The following is a 14,803-nucleotide window of genomic DNA, read 5'->3' on the forward strand; positions in this document are numbered from 1 at the left end:
AACCTGACGAGTTTACAAGGGGAAGCATACTACAAGCTTTTTCTTGTATTGGGGACTATTCATTATCTTTGCAATTCTATTCTAAGTAGGGTTATGAGAATTAGTGTGCTATCTCTAATGCTATTCATGTCACATAAATGTTGGAAGATAATGGAGGTATATTCGCTGCAATTATGGGTCCTTAAGTACGTCAGATTTTTGTTTGAATCATTTTGAACAAGAGACAACCATTTCTAAACGACATCTTTCTTTATGAGTCATTTGATATGCCCATATTTATAAAATGCATTATCTATAAAGGTACAACTCCCTAGTGACCTGCTACACATACCATGAACAAATTTGAATGCACTAGGTCTAATTGCTTAAGAAAAATTAAGCTTTTTCTTGTCTAAAACCTTTCTTATATGGTCTAGAATGCTTACCAAAAATGCGATGTTCACACAACTCAAAGCGAATTAGGTTGGGTTCACACAATGGTGGCAAAAATGTAGGGCTCCAAAGGGTCTTTCCGGATCGAAGAACCACAAAAAGGTGATTTCCGCCGCCGTTTTGTTCACACGATCCCGGCGGAAGCAAACTCAAGGGGATTTCCACCGCCCCTCCGTTCACACGAAGGTGGCGGAAGAGATCTAGCTTGGGGAATGTTCACATGATAGCTCAGAGTTTGAGTTATCCCCCCCCCCCCCCCCCCCCCCCCCCCCCCCCCCCCCCCCTCCCCCCTTCGCATAAAAGCGAGTATTAATCATTCAATTATAAACAATAATCAAATTTAATTATACTTGAATACATGCTAGAACACCAAAAAGGTTGATTTAAAAATTGATTTGAGATTACAAACATCAAAACATAAAACCATGGTGTAAATTCCAACCCCTTTTACAAGAGCTCAAGTAGAAGCTAATGACGATGACTCATCAGACACAACATCACCGAAGACTTGTTGCACTTTGTTCTTCGCATATTCTTGATACAAAGATCTTGCGAGATTGTCGTGGCGATTAGCACCTGAACCAAGGTCATTTGCCACTCCACCTTGAACACCTCCTTCATCTCCTCTTTGAGCACGCTCAATTGCATCCTCTGCCCTTGTGGAACAGAGAGCTTGAATTTCCACCATAGAGCTTGTTGCGGTTCTTTGGCTTTCTTCAAGTGAATTGCCAATCAGTAGGGTAGCTTCTGCCTCACGCACCCATTCCATATCAAAAGCATCACCGTGTCGTATACAAATATTGTGTTACACAAGGCACGCTGCCACCAGATCTGGCACGTGATGTAGATCCATGTCACATCTCTTTAACAAGATGCGAAACCTTGCCTTCAGCATGCCAAATGAACGCTCCACTGGCATTCTTGTGCTAGATTGTATGAAGTTCCAATGAAACTTCTTGCGTGATAAGCCTTCCTTGCACCCCTTTGAAGGGCACCAACATAAATGGTCGAGCTGGATAAGCACAATCACCCACCAAACAATAATTCCCAAGCTCACCTCTAGCACATTTTTGACCCAACTCACTGCGAGTAAAGTCAAGGAGTCATGGATTGACCCTGCCCATCCAACATCATAGTTCCATACGGAACAATCTGCTGCCACTGTTAGCTGCAACAAAATAGAATGAAACCCTTTTCGGTTGAAGTAATCCACATGGTTCTCCTTTGGTGCAATGATTGGAATATGTGAACCATCAATAGCACCAACAACATAAGGTATTCCTCGGAGGGCTTCAGATTCACTGGCCAGCTTCTCAAACCGAGATGAAGAAGGCCAACGAATGTAGATATCTCTGAGACCTGAATTCATGATGGCCTTGCAAAAATCAAGGACTATGCCACATGCTATGCTCTTAGCACATCCATTCAAGTCACCTAAGACCTCCAATTGTGTGCCAGAAGCTAATCTGAGCATAGCAATCGCCGCATGTGTTGGAAGGTCGATGGTTTTCCGCATGTTGGTGACGCACTTTGACATGAAAGGAGCCACCTTTCCACAAATGTAACGAAATGTATCCTTGCTAACTCGAAGGCATCTCTTGAACATGCTATCTGAGTAGGACTTTAGAAGAAAGTCATCAAGAAAATTTTGGGGCCGGGCATAAGCCCAAGCTTTCCTATGCATGTGACCTTGTCTTCTACCAATGTTGAGGTTGACCGATTGGCCCATACATTGGATTAAATACGCTTACTTCCAAAGAAAATAAAGTAATCCATAGTCATCACAGACGTTAAAAACAGGAAGATAGAGACGTTAAAAACGGGAAGATAGAGACAAGAAAGGATTCAGTCTATGAAGACCAAAGGTTTCACTAGTTAGTAGCTCGTCAGTTGCTGTCATTACTGGCATGCTTTAAGAACCATGCCATGGTGTCACGAAAGCTAGCCAGCAAGTCCAAGCGCTTGTTTTCAAGTGCCTCTTGTCGGTTGGAGTTATCTTTCAAGTGGTTAAGTAAAGCTCGACCAATATCTGCCATTTGTGCCAAAGACTCCTCGACCTTTGGAGTAGACCTCTTGCCATTGGTGGTGGTGGTGGCTTGAATTTTGATTTGGGAGGCTTTGGAGTCTTCTTCGCCTGATACCTCATTCATCTTAGTATTTTCGTGTGTGGTAGAGGAGGCATGGCTGACAAAGTTGACAGAGGCCCTATCATGATAGTACTCATCTACCACATCATACCATTTACATATGTATTTTCTATCATTGCCAGATGTAGCATTATGTGCTTTATCGAGCCTATATTGGCCAAGTACAGAGCCCCACTTTTTGCGGCATGCCTAGCTATCTTTATGAAAGTCATGGTATGTGGAGGCCAATCGTGCACACTTTCGCCCACATATTGATCCCTTGCTTTTGAGGATTGTTGAACTCCTCGTGCATACCCTCCCTCACATGGATAAGCTGGTCAACCCATATGTCCTTCCATTGACCCTTGGATTTCTGGATGATTTCTTCGTCATCTTCGAGCTCCACAATGCCCTTCTTCTTGGATACCCTCGCTTTCTTTGATGGAGCCGTCGGTGCAATCTCTTGCACATCCTCTCCACCCAAGTGCAAGGCTTTCTTCCTGGATGGTTTTGTGCACCCTTTATTAGATTGATGGGAGGAGGGATTTGGGCTTGGGCCACTCTCTACATGCATAGGCTTATGGCGTAGAGGTGGAGCACAGGGTGGGGGAGGCTTAAATAAGAAAGGAGAGGAGGGTGATGGAGAAGTAGCATGGCCGTGAAGCCATGTGGAGGCATTGTGAAAGGGGGCGGTGTGAAGGAGTAGTAAGAAGTTTGGGAGAATACATTTTGGGATGCATTGTCATCAACGTCCTTTTGGCTTTCCAAATGTTGAGATGGGTCCATGACTCCTGCATACACAAACAATTCAATAGCTTGGTTAGTTTGGAGAGAGAGAGAGAGAGAGAGAGAGAGAGAGAGAGAGAGAGAGAGAGAGGGAATTATGGGCACATTTAACCTTGGTGAGTAGTAATTTGTTTGTGTACCCATCCGAGCGAGAGAGAGAGAGAGAGAGAGAGAGAGAGAGAGAGAGAGAGAGAGAGAGAGAGAGAGAGAGAGAGAAGTTTGTAGATGGAGCCATCCTTAGAAAGATAATAATAGAAGAGTAATAATTTGTAGACCTTGCCATCGAGAGAGAGAGAGAGAGAGAGAGAGAGAGAGAGAGAGAGAGAGAGAGAGAGAGAGAGTTATGAGCACATTTTGATGTGTGGTGAGTGGTATGCGAGACGAGAGAGAGAGAGAGAGAGAGAGAGAGAGAGAGAGAGAGAGAGAGAGAGAGAGAGAGAGAGAGAGAGAGAGAGGAGGGGGGGGGGGGGGGGGGGGGGGGGGGGGGGGGAGCATAATTTGGTTGGGAGGGAGGTATGGGAATATTGGAGTGGCACCCGATGTTACCTTGCCGCTTCAAATGCGACGTCGCCTTCAATGGCCTACAAAAAGAGAAAGAGAAGGTAAGGAATTCATGTTGAATGAGAAAGAAAGCTAATTAAAATACCAACAAAAGAATGGTGCAAGTATGTGGTATATCACCTTACCTGTCTCTCTCTCTCTCTCTCTCTCTCTCGATTAATAAGAATGGAAGCTCTCAAAGAGCTACCCACCAATGCACAAAGTATTTGAAGAAAGGGAGAAAGGAAAAGGGGGAGGGGGGGGGGAAGGGGGGGGGGTTTGGGTTTATATAGGCCCGAAGAGTTTCACCAAACGTTCACAATTGTGAACGTTTGTTTGGAAGGGGACGTTCCTAAACGGCTAAAAATTGGAAGGTTAATGTGGGGCTCAGCCACGTGGAGGCATGTCAGCCAAATGGCCCCCCGGGGGGGGGGGACGCAGAGAATTCTGCCGTGCATTGGCATGCCATGTTGGCGTTGTTGCTGCGTTGTCTGAACGCCATGATCCAGGTGTGAGGCGATAATTGGTCTGCGCGTGAGGATTCCCACTGCTGTTGGTTCGTCTGAACCCGGCCTAAGTTTCACAAAGGCCCATGACTAAAAAGGAAAAGATTTCATCCATTGTTGCTGCTCACATGGCGGCCCACCTGGCTACACCATAAACACTAGTACGGTCGGCCGCTTTCGACGGCCTCTCTCTCTCTCTCTCTCTCTCTCTCTCTGTGTGTATCGGCACGTCTCTCTTATTGTGCACACATGCTAGAGTTCCAACCGGCCTCAAAAGCATGGTCAATGCCATATGTTAGGTTGTCCTATGTCATTGCCAATTCATCCTCTTCCCTCCATCGAAACAACTCTCCATCGAGGGGAGGGGAGGGAGGAGAGGGCAGGGGCCGGACACTCCTATAGGTTTCAAGGTCATAAACGGGTTTCTCAACATGATGCAGCTGGTCCTACCACTTATCTTTCTTGGAGAGGATGGATGCAAAGAGTAGCTTGGAGGTTAGATGCATCTCATTGCATTAATGCCTCCTACACACATAGAAATGCATTTTCTCCAACTAAATCACAACTCTCTCTCTCTCTCTCTCTCTCTCATCAACAATTGCCTGAGCCGCCTGGTGATGACGACCCCCCGCCTGCTGAATGCATGTTGTCGATGACCTGACTCTTCCGCCTGCTGCCGACGACCCTCCTCTTGCCCCTTTCTAACTACCGACAACTACGCCCGCTGATGTCGCCACCAGCTGCGGTTCACTTGCCCCCATCGATCAACTTCTCCTGCTGACGTCGATTGCTACCGACAACTCTTGGAGGAGGTGGGACTTATCAGCACTGTAATTAAGAGAATTAAGAGAGAGGAAGCTGAGAGGATTCATTGGATTCAAAGGTGATAAGGAAGAAGAGCTGTGCACAGGATATCGTAAGAGAGAGAGAGAGAGAGAGAGAGAGAGAGAGAGAGAGAGAGAGTATGCAGTCCTACGTGAGCTCAAGGAGGGGAGGGAAAATAGGGTAGCAGTCGACGGAGGCAAAGGGGGAGGACTCAGGAGGCGGCAATGGAACTGCACATTAGACGGCTAGCAAGCGATCGAGAATGCTCTTCGCCATTAGTAGTTACTGCATGCATGTGCCACATGGTGAAGTGACTGCTTAGCAGGCTGGGCGTCAACCTGACAATGTGTGTGTGGGTGTGTGTGTGCGCCTCGTCACTATTTGACACGGCTTTGGCCAGGGGGGATCTAGAGCCCAAATTCGGGGGCGCGAGGCGGCTTTGATCTCGGCCGTCAGATCACTCAGTGAACTAGGGGTGAACTCGGGGTGAACTAGGGGCAAAAATGGCGCCCCGAGTTCACTCCTAGTTCACCTCCCTAGTTCACCCCTAGTTCACCCGCCTCGCAGGGTGTGGGTCGAACCTGGGACGTCTCGGTTGCCACACGAATGCCCTACCACCACGCTAGCACGCGTCGCTATCCATGTTGGCATGGCACATGATCATACCCTAGTTTAGGCACCCCTAGTTCACCCTTAGTTCACCCACCCCTAGCTTACCCGCCCCTAGTTCACCCTTTAGTTCACCCCCAGTTCACCCACCACTAGTTCACTTCGTGATCCGATGGTGGAGATTAAAGCCGCCTCACGTCCCCAAATTTGGGCCCTAGATCCCCTCTGACCCAGAGCCGTGCCATATAGTGATGAGGGTGTGTGTGTGTGTGTGTGTGTGTGTGTGAGAGAGAGAGAGAGAGAGAGAGAGAGAGAGAGAGAGAGAGAGAGAGAGAGAGAGAGACGATAACTGACAAAGGTTTGTAGTGTGCACCCACTACCCAGTTCGAGGTGCGCACCAACTTCAAGCCAATGCCTTCCCTGAAGACCTGACGGCTCTCTAGGGTCCGAAATGACTTGGCGCGTTTTCAACTTTTCGAGCATTCAAGAGCATGAGAATCAGGGCAGGGTGTGTTAAACCTGCAATCCACCTCTCTGGACCACCGTCGGTGGTGCACAATGAGCTCCCCCCCCCGCCCCCGCGCGCCCGACAGACCACACATAGGCTAATGGGCTCTCTCTCTCTCTCTCTCTCTCTCTCTCTCTCTCTCTCTCTCTCCGTGTGTGTGTGTGTGTGTGTGTGTGCACAGTTCACAGTCCGAAGGCACCGGATTGATGAGAAAACGCCACGTGCCCGGGGGGAGGGACCGGAATCCCTTCCCCCATTATAATAGTATAGAAAGTACTTTGCTAGTTGGTTATGTTGGGATCCTCGTGAGAGGGAAGTTTTTCGCAGCGCGTCGACGGTCCCTCCTTGCCCCTAGCGCCCCCATATGGGCTGTCCCTCATGCGGCCCGGCGGTCCACGTTCCCATTCTAACCTAACACCCGCTAACCTAACTTTCCACCGTGGACGGCACTTGAGGGGGACCGAGGGCCCGTTTGGTGAATTGCCCCTCTCCGCGGCCATGCTCCCCGCGGGCCAACATGACTACCCGTGGACCCGTCGCTCCCGTGGACGCAACACGACTCCGGGAGCCCCCGAAAGGCGTTATGCAAGTGAGAGCCCCGCTTGGGCCGTGGCCGGGTCCCCGGGGGTCCCATGGTCCAAAACGGCCCGGGACGCGTCCGCGGGGCCGTTTCGGCATTTTTGATCAGTTTTTGGAACCACGGCTCCTTGACGGGACCGACGGTGATTCCTTGAGAGGGATTTCTACCTCAAGGCCATGGGGCTTGGGCGGTATGCCTATATGTCCCGAATTAAAGGACTTATATGGGCGTAGTACTCCACTCTTGGTGAACCGTGCGCATCCTGCCGGGTAGCTAAGAGGGGGCCGGTTGTTCAACCGGAGCCGGGGTGGCAATCCTCACGTCCATAAAACCATCTACCCATACTAGGTTGGAGTTAGGTTAACCCAGTCTTTAGAGGCGCCGGAGGGGCCTCCGTCCCTTTTTGTAATCAACTTTTGAATCAATACAAAGCGCCCGTCACGGGCTCGTTTCTACAATCTTGGCTCGCGCGTCCCTTTGAAATACTTGCTCAACTTGTTGTGAAGTCGGCTAACTTGTGTTCAGGTGAAGGATCGGCGAACGCGCGCGGCCTCTAAGTCCCATTTACGGGCCGCTCTCCAGGGTCCCGTAACACTTGGTATCAGAGCTAGAAAATCAAAGCCGGTCTATGCCTAATAGAGGGGCACAGAGACCCGCCGAAAGTGACTCCAGCAGCACTTCCCTACCCGCCGCAAGATTGGAAGAAATCGCAGCGGACGGTGTAATTGACTCTTGGGAGTATTCCAAGTGGATACGTTCGCAAGGGAGACTACAACGCCTAGACCCTATCAACGAAGCCGGGCCAGAGTTTGAGTCCGCGCCTTCGTCACCCAACACGATGAGTCACGCAGACGGAGACTCATTTCACGGGGAGAGGAATGACCCCCCCCCGCGATGACAGAATGGACAGGTGGGAGGCTATACTAGAGTCTCAAGCCGCGCTGGTCCAACAACTCGTACAGGTGAGTCTGTTGAATGCTCAGAATGCCACAGCAGACAAAGGAAAAGGACCGGCAAGCACGTCAGGAGTTCCCGCGAGTGGGAGTGATGGAATGGGAAGCTTCAAGCCTATCAAGCCCACTCCCTACTCGGGCCAACGGGACTCACTGATACTGGAAAAATGGATCCGCGACACAGAGAGCTTCTTCCGCACCAGCAAAATGGAAGAACATTTATGGACATCAGTAGTGTCTCATTTCTTAACAGAGGATGCCTACAGTTGGTTTCTTCTAGAAGAGAGGAAAAATCCCTACATATCATGGACCCGCCTTAAGGCTGAGATGCGGGACTACTTCGTTCCGAAGAATGAAGACTTCAGACACTTAGACGAATGGAGGGCCATCACCCAAGGTGAGAGCAAGTTGCGGGAGTATGTGTCCAAATATAGGCAGTCCATGCTGAAAGTGGAACAGATGACTTGGGAGAGAATGAGACTCCACGGTTTCCTCTATGGGCTCAAAGACTGGGCCCGTAGGGAGATCGAAAAGCAGAATCCTATCGACTACATGGCAGCACTGGCCATGGCAGAAAGGCTAGTGGACTCCGACTTGCGCCGAAAGGGGCCCACCAACACAAAGTCTGGGGGAAGTGGGAATACCCCTGCCAACTCAAGCAAAAATCAGTCTTCAGCCGGGCCTCAAAGAAGTGAGCCCGCAGGCAACACGTCAAACCAGCCCCGACCGTACGAGAACTTTCGCAATAACGTGCCAAGCAGCTACAGCGGCTCGTCGAGTAGTAGGAACTTCTCAGTGAACCAGCCTGGAGGGGCTCCTCAACAGACGTTGCCTTGGAGAGCGAACCTGCCCCGCCCCTGCCGTAACTGTGGGGGTCCTCACTGGGATAATGATTGTCACAAAGCTAGCTCTCAGTCTCGAGCTCACTCCGCTTGGGCCAATGAGACCAACGCTGACAGGACAGGAACTTCACAAGTGCAGATCACTGAAATCACGGAGCAAGAGGCTGAAAGCGGAAACAAAGAGTCTACCGAAGGAACGGTCCGTGTAGGAGCCATCAAAGCTTCCCTACACTGCCTGGCAGCTCGTATCAAGCCAATCCCAAATATGTATGTCAAGACGGTGATCAACGGGCAGTCACAATTGGCGATGCTCGACTCGGGAGCGAGTCACAACTTCATCTCACCATCATGCGCCAAACGCTTGGGGGTAAAGACCTGCAAGCCCGGAGGAGGACGAAGCATCTCAGTAGGCTTCGTACAAGGCGAAGACTCGAACACAACAATGGCCTACGACGTGGCGGTCCAAGTAGGTGAATGGCGAGCCAAAGTGGACTTCATCGTCGTGCCCATGGACTCCTACGACATGATGTTCGGCTTGGCCTGGTATGACTCCTATGTGATGGGGTTGTATGCCAAGGGCATGAATCAACTGATGCTGGATATGAATGGAAAGGGGGTGATTGTTCCGATCATTCGACCAATGGACACGCCTCCTGCCCGCAAGACCACTCAAGAAAAAGCTCATTCTAAGACACAACCTTACATACCACCTCAAGCTCGAGGGCAGGTAAACGCAGCTCAGACTAAGACACCGACGCCAACGAAAACGGAAAAAGGGAAGACTCGAGTTAGCTGGGATGACCTAGTCCCAGACTCAATGTGGATCTCACCAAAGCAAGCAGAGAAGGCTCTCAAACAAGGGGCCCAGGTTCACTGCTGTGTGATGAAAGTAACACTAGCAGATTCAGACGAAGAGTGCACTATCGGGGATAGTCGCATCATCAAGGTGATTGAAGAATTCAAGGACGTGGTACCGCCTCAGCTTCCAGCTGGGCTCCCACCTAAACGAGCGGTGGACCACAAAATCGAACTAGTGCCTGGCCATTCGCCGCCAGCCCGTCCACCCTACCGAATGGATGCCACACAGCTACAAGAACTGAAGAAGCAACTGGGAGAACTAGTTGAAGCAGGTTTTATCAGGCCTAGCAAGTCCCCTTACGGGGCCCCGGTTCTTTTTGTCACGAAGAAGGACGGCTCATCCAGGCTCTGCGTCGACTACAGAGCCCTGAATAAAATAACTATCCGGAACAGGTACCCTCTGCCGCACATGGACGATCTAACAGACAGGTTGGCAGGGGCAAAATACTTCACTAAGGTTGATCTGCGATCAGGATACCACCAGATTCGGATCGTGGACGAGGATGTGCACAAGACAGCTTTCAGGTCACGATATGGAGCTCACGAATGGCTAGTGCTCCCCTTTGGCCTCACCAACGGAGTGGCCACCTTCTCAGCTGGAATGGATACAGATTTCGGCGACATGCTGGATGAATTCCTCATTGTGTACCTGGATGACCTGCTAATCTACAGCAAAACTTATGAAGAGCACGTAGAACATGTGCGCCAGGTGCTCCGTAGACTCAGAGAATGCAAGTGGTATGCGAAGTTGGAAAAGTGTGTCTTCGCAGTACAGGAAGTGGAATTCTTGGGCTTCTTGGTCACTGCAGATGGAATCCGAGTGGATCCTAAAAAGATTGAGGCCGTGGTGAACTGGCCCGCCCCCCGAACAGTCACACAGGTACGCGAGTTTGTGGGTTTCACTCAGTATTGCCGAAAGTCCATCAAAGATTTTTCGAAAATCATGGCTCCCATCACAGACACCACCAAGGGTTCGCTAGCATTCAAGTGGACAGAAGAAGCCCAACGAGCTTTTGAACACATCAAACAAGTAATGTGTTCTCTACCGGTACTCAAGCTCCCAGAGTTCGACAAGCCTTTCGAAATTCACACCGATGCCTCACGCATTGCTCTGGGAGGGGTACTAATGCAAGCAGAAAGACCAGTAGCCTACATTTCGAAGAAGTTCTCAGATCCACAGAAGAGATGGGCTACACACGAGCAGGAGATGTATGCAGTGGTGTACTGTCTTGACCAATGGCGTCACTACGTATTGGACAAGCACACGAAAGTATACACAGATAATGTTTCCCTGAAGTATTTCCAGACACAGCCTAAGCTCTCTCACAAACAGAGTCGATGGCAGGATCAGCTAGCAGAATATGACATAGAAATCATTCACAAGCCGGGCAAGCAGAATGCGATGCCAGATGCTCTCAGTCGCATGCCCGAGGTTAATGCAGTTAGCATAATAAGCAGTGACGAAGTACTGGATCAGATTCGCGAGGCCAGTAAGACAGACCCCGCAGTATTACAGATGATGCAAAGTTGGCGACAAGGCAAGACCTCAGTGGGACTGTTCGACTTGCGGGATGGGCTATGGTATGCTCATAACCGCGTGTATGTGCCAGACGATCCCACGCTCAAAGCGAAGCTACTCTGGGAAACCCACGACTGCAAAGTTGCAGGGCACGATGGGCAAAAGAGATCATTTGACAGGCTAAGCCGCTATTTCTTCTGGCCAAAGATGCAGGAGGATGTGGTGGAGTATGTAAGAACTTGCCCAACATGTCAGCTAGTCAAGGCACAGCGAATAAAGCCAGCAGGGCTTTTGATGTCTATGCCTACACCATCTCGACCTTGGGATGTGATAAGCATGGACTTCATTGTCGACTTACCCGAAAGCCATGGATTCACTACCATCTTCGTGATCGTGGACTACTTTTCAAAGCAAGCACACTTCATCCCCGCAAAGCCGCCTCTTACGGCCTACCAGACAGCGCGGCTCTTCTTCAAGCATGTCTTCAAGAATCACGGACTGCCCCTGGCAATTGTGTCAGATCGCGATGGGCGATTCTTAAACGACACGTGGCGGGAGTTATTCAAGCTCCTAGGCACGCAACTCAGGTTCTCATCAGCCTATCACCCCCAAACAGATGGGCAGACTGAGCGGATCAATCAAGGCATCGAAGATTACATCCGTTGCTATGTCCAAGCAGATCAAAAGGATTGGGCAGATTTTCTGGAAGTCCTTGAGTTTCAGTACAACAGCAATGTGCACTCGGGGACAGGTTACACACCATTTGAACTAGCTACAGGAAAAGAGGTGATTACGCCCATGGCACTTGCTTCGGGCACTATGCATGCAGAAGATCAAGATGCTGAGCAGTTTCTGATGGCTTGGCACAAACGTTTGGATGTAGCCAGAAAGCACTTGATGAAGTACAAAGATAAGTATGTAGCCAGACATAATGAAAAAGCACGAACAAAGTTCTTCCAGAAAGGTGACTTGGTACTAGTAAGTGCCCAGAACATCAACCTCCCAGAGAACTTGACACCCAAATTCAACCACCGCTTCTACGGTCCATATCGAGTGCTACAAGACTTCAACAACGTTTCCTACAAGCTGGAGCTACCCTCCAATGTCAAGATCCACGATGTCTTTCACATCAGCCTACTCAAACGATTTCAAGTTGATGGGAAATACGGCCGCCATGTGCCTCTGCTAGACAAAGGAGTAAACCCTTTTGAGCCAGAAATTATCATCAAACACCGCTTCAGGCGCAACAATCTAGAGTTCTATGTAAAGTGGAGAGGGCGGCCAATGTCAGATTGCACTTGGGTGCCAAAAGACAGAGTCATTGCAATGGATAAACAGTTGTTGCTTCGGTACTACCGGATTCCGGAGCTCAAGCACATGCCTAGGGCATAGAAGTCCACAACCATGTACAGCAGTAGTCTAGGATGCATTAGTTTCAGCACAGCTATGCTCAGTTTTAGCAGAATAAAGATGCATTATGCGACAATTATGCGATGTATGCACTATGTGGTCAGATGCTTGGCAGTCTTGACGAGGACGTCAAGTTCCTTGAGGGGGGGGAGAATGTTGGGATCCTCGTGAGAGGGAAGTTTTTCGCGGCGCATCGGCGGTCCCTCCTTGCCCCTAGCGCCCCCATATGGGCTGTCCCTCATGCGGCCCGGCGGTCCACGTTCCCATTCTAACCTAACACCCGCTAACCTAACTTTCCACCGTGGACGGCACTTGAGGGGGACCGAGGGCCCGTTTGGTGAATTGCCCCTCTCCGCGGCCATGCTCCCCGCGGGCCAACATGACTACCCGTGGACCCGTCGCTCCCGTGGACGCAACACGACTCCGGGAGCCCCCGAAAGGCGTTATGCAAGTGAGAGCCCCGCTTGGGCCGTGGCCGGGTCCCCGGGGGTCCCATGGTCCAAAACGGCCCGGGACGCGCCCGCGGGGCCGTTTCGGCATTTTTGATCGGTTTTTGGAATCGCGGCTCCTTGACGGGACCGACGGTGATTCCTTGAGAGGGATTTCTACCTCAAGGCCATGGGGCTTGGGCGGTATGCCTGAGCGCCCCGAATTAAAGGACTTATATGGGAGTAGTACTCCACTCTTGGTGAACCGTGCGCATCCTGCCGGGTAGCTAAGAGGGGGCCGGTTGTTCAACCGGAGCCGGGGTGGCAATCCTCACGTCCATAAAACCATCTACCCATACTAGGTTGGAGTTAGGTTAACCCAGTCTTCAGAGGCGCCGGAGGGGCCTCCGTCCCTTTTTGTAATCAACTTTTTGAATCAATACAAAGCGCCCGTCACGGGCTCATTTCTACAATCTTGTCTCGCGCGTCCCTTTGAAATACTTGCTCAACTTGTTGTGAAGTTGGCTAACTTGTGTTCAGGTGAAGGATCGACGAACGCGCGCGGCCTCTAAGTCCCATTTACAGGCCGCTCTCCAGGGTCCCGTAACAGGTTATGCCTACAAAACAATCTATCACAATCACATGTAGCTCTTGTAGCCAAGGTCAATGAGCCTTGTTGGATTTTCCATGTATTATTTCTACAACATTGCCAACATAACATTAGGTAGTAGTTTAAACTAGTATATGCAACTTCATCACCACCACTAGGCCAAAATCATGAAGCATGATGAGTGCGAGCACGTACCTTACACGGTGCAAATTCAACTCTTGGTACAATTTTTAAGAGTTCTTAAGTTAATTAATATAAAGAAGTGAAGCCATCGAAATGGGTGGACAATATTGGATCCACGAAAAAAGAAGAGGAGGGGCGGGCCGGGGGGGGGGGGGGGGAGGGGGCGGGGGGGGGGGGTTGTTAAAACTCATGGGACAAGCTGGTAGAAGTCTTCTCAAGTGTCTCAGTTTGGCAGCAAGACAATAGCAAACAAAAGGTGTATGGCATAAGTAGAGTCTTATTACAAAGATCTGCAAAAATCAATCCTATTGAACATAGCTTATGTAGTTGCACGCCATCCTTTAGATCTGCTGATGTAGTATTCTATGTTAGCCCAATCAACTTTGGTTCGATCCAAATCTCTATTGTCAGCCAGATAGTACTCATTCTTAGACCTTCCAAAGTGAATCCAAGATGTCCTTGCTATAATAATTGCTTTGGAAGGGAGTGGAAATTCAATGCTCAATCTTCATTTCGTACAATTTGCTTCGAAGGTATCATCATCATTGCATGAACATCAAGGTATGGCTCTTGTTTACATTGTTTTTGCAGTTTACAAGCAAATATTGCTCTGTTTCAAAGGATTACTTGGCACCCCATCATGGAGTGATCTCCTCTCTCTGTCTCTTCCTCCTCTCTTTTTTCTTTTTTGCAACAAAGGATGTTGAGCAACGCACAGGAATCAAATTTCTTCTCTGATAGGCATGGCAAGGAGAGCGAGCACTCCAAGAAAACGAGAGAGAGAGAGAGAGAGAGAGAGGATAAGGCAAGGTTGGAGCAAAAAATGAAAGAGGAATTTTTTATTTAGGTTTTGAGCCTTGTATAAGTTTTTACAACAAGTTCACATGAGCTTTGGCTGCCCAAGTTGGGTTGACCCTAACAATCACCCCCATTCAGCCAAACTTGGTGCACAAAAGTAATCCTAGGGACTATTGATGCATCTAGGCATAGTGGATGATACATCATGGCAGGTCTCATTGCGGATGCATCATCGAAGTTCAAAAGGACACTCGTCCTAGGCTCACAAGGTAGTCAAAAATCTAGGCCAT

The sequence above is a fragment of the Adiantum capillus-veneris genome, chromosome 21, assembly GCF_014529385.1.
Source record: "Adiantum capillus-veneris isolate H3 chromosome 21, ASM1452938v2, whole genome shotgun sequence".
In the NCBI taxonomy this organism is placed as follows: Eukaryota; Viridiplantae; Streptophyta; class Polypodiopsida; order Polypodiales; family Pteridaceae; genus Adiantum; species Adiantum capillus-veneris.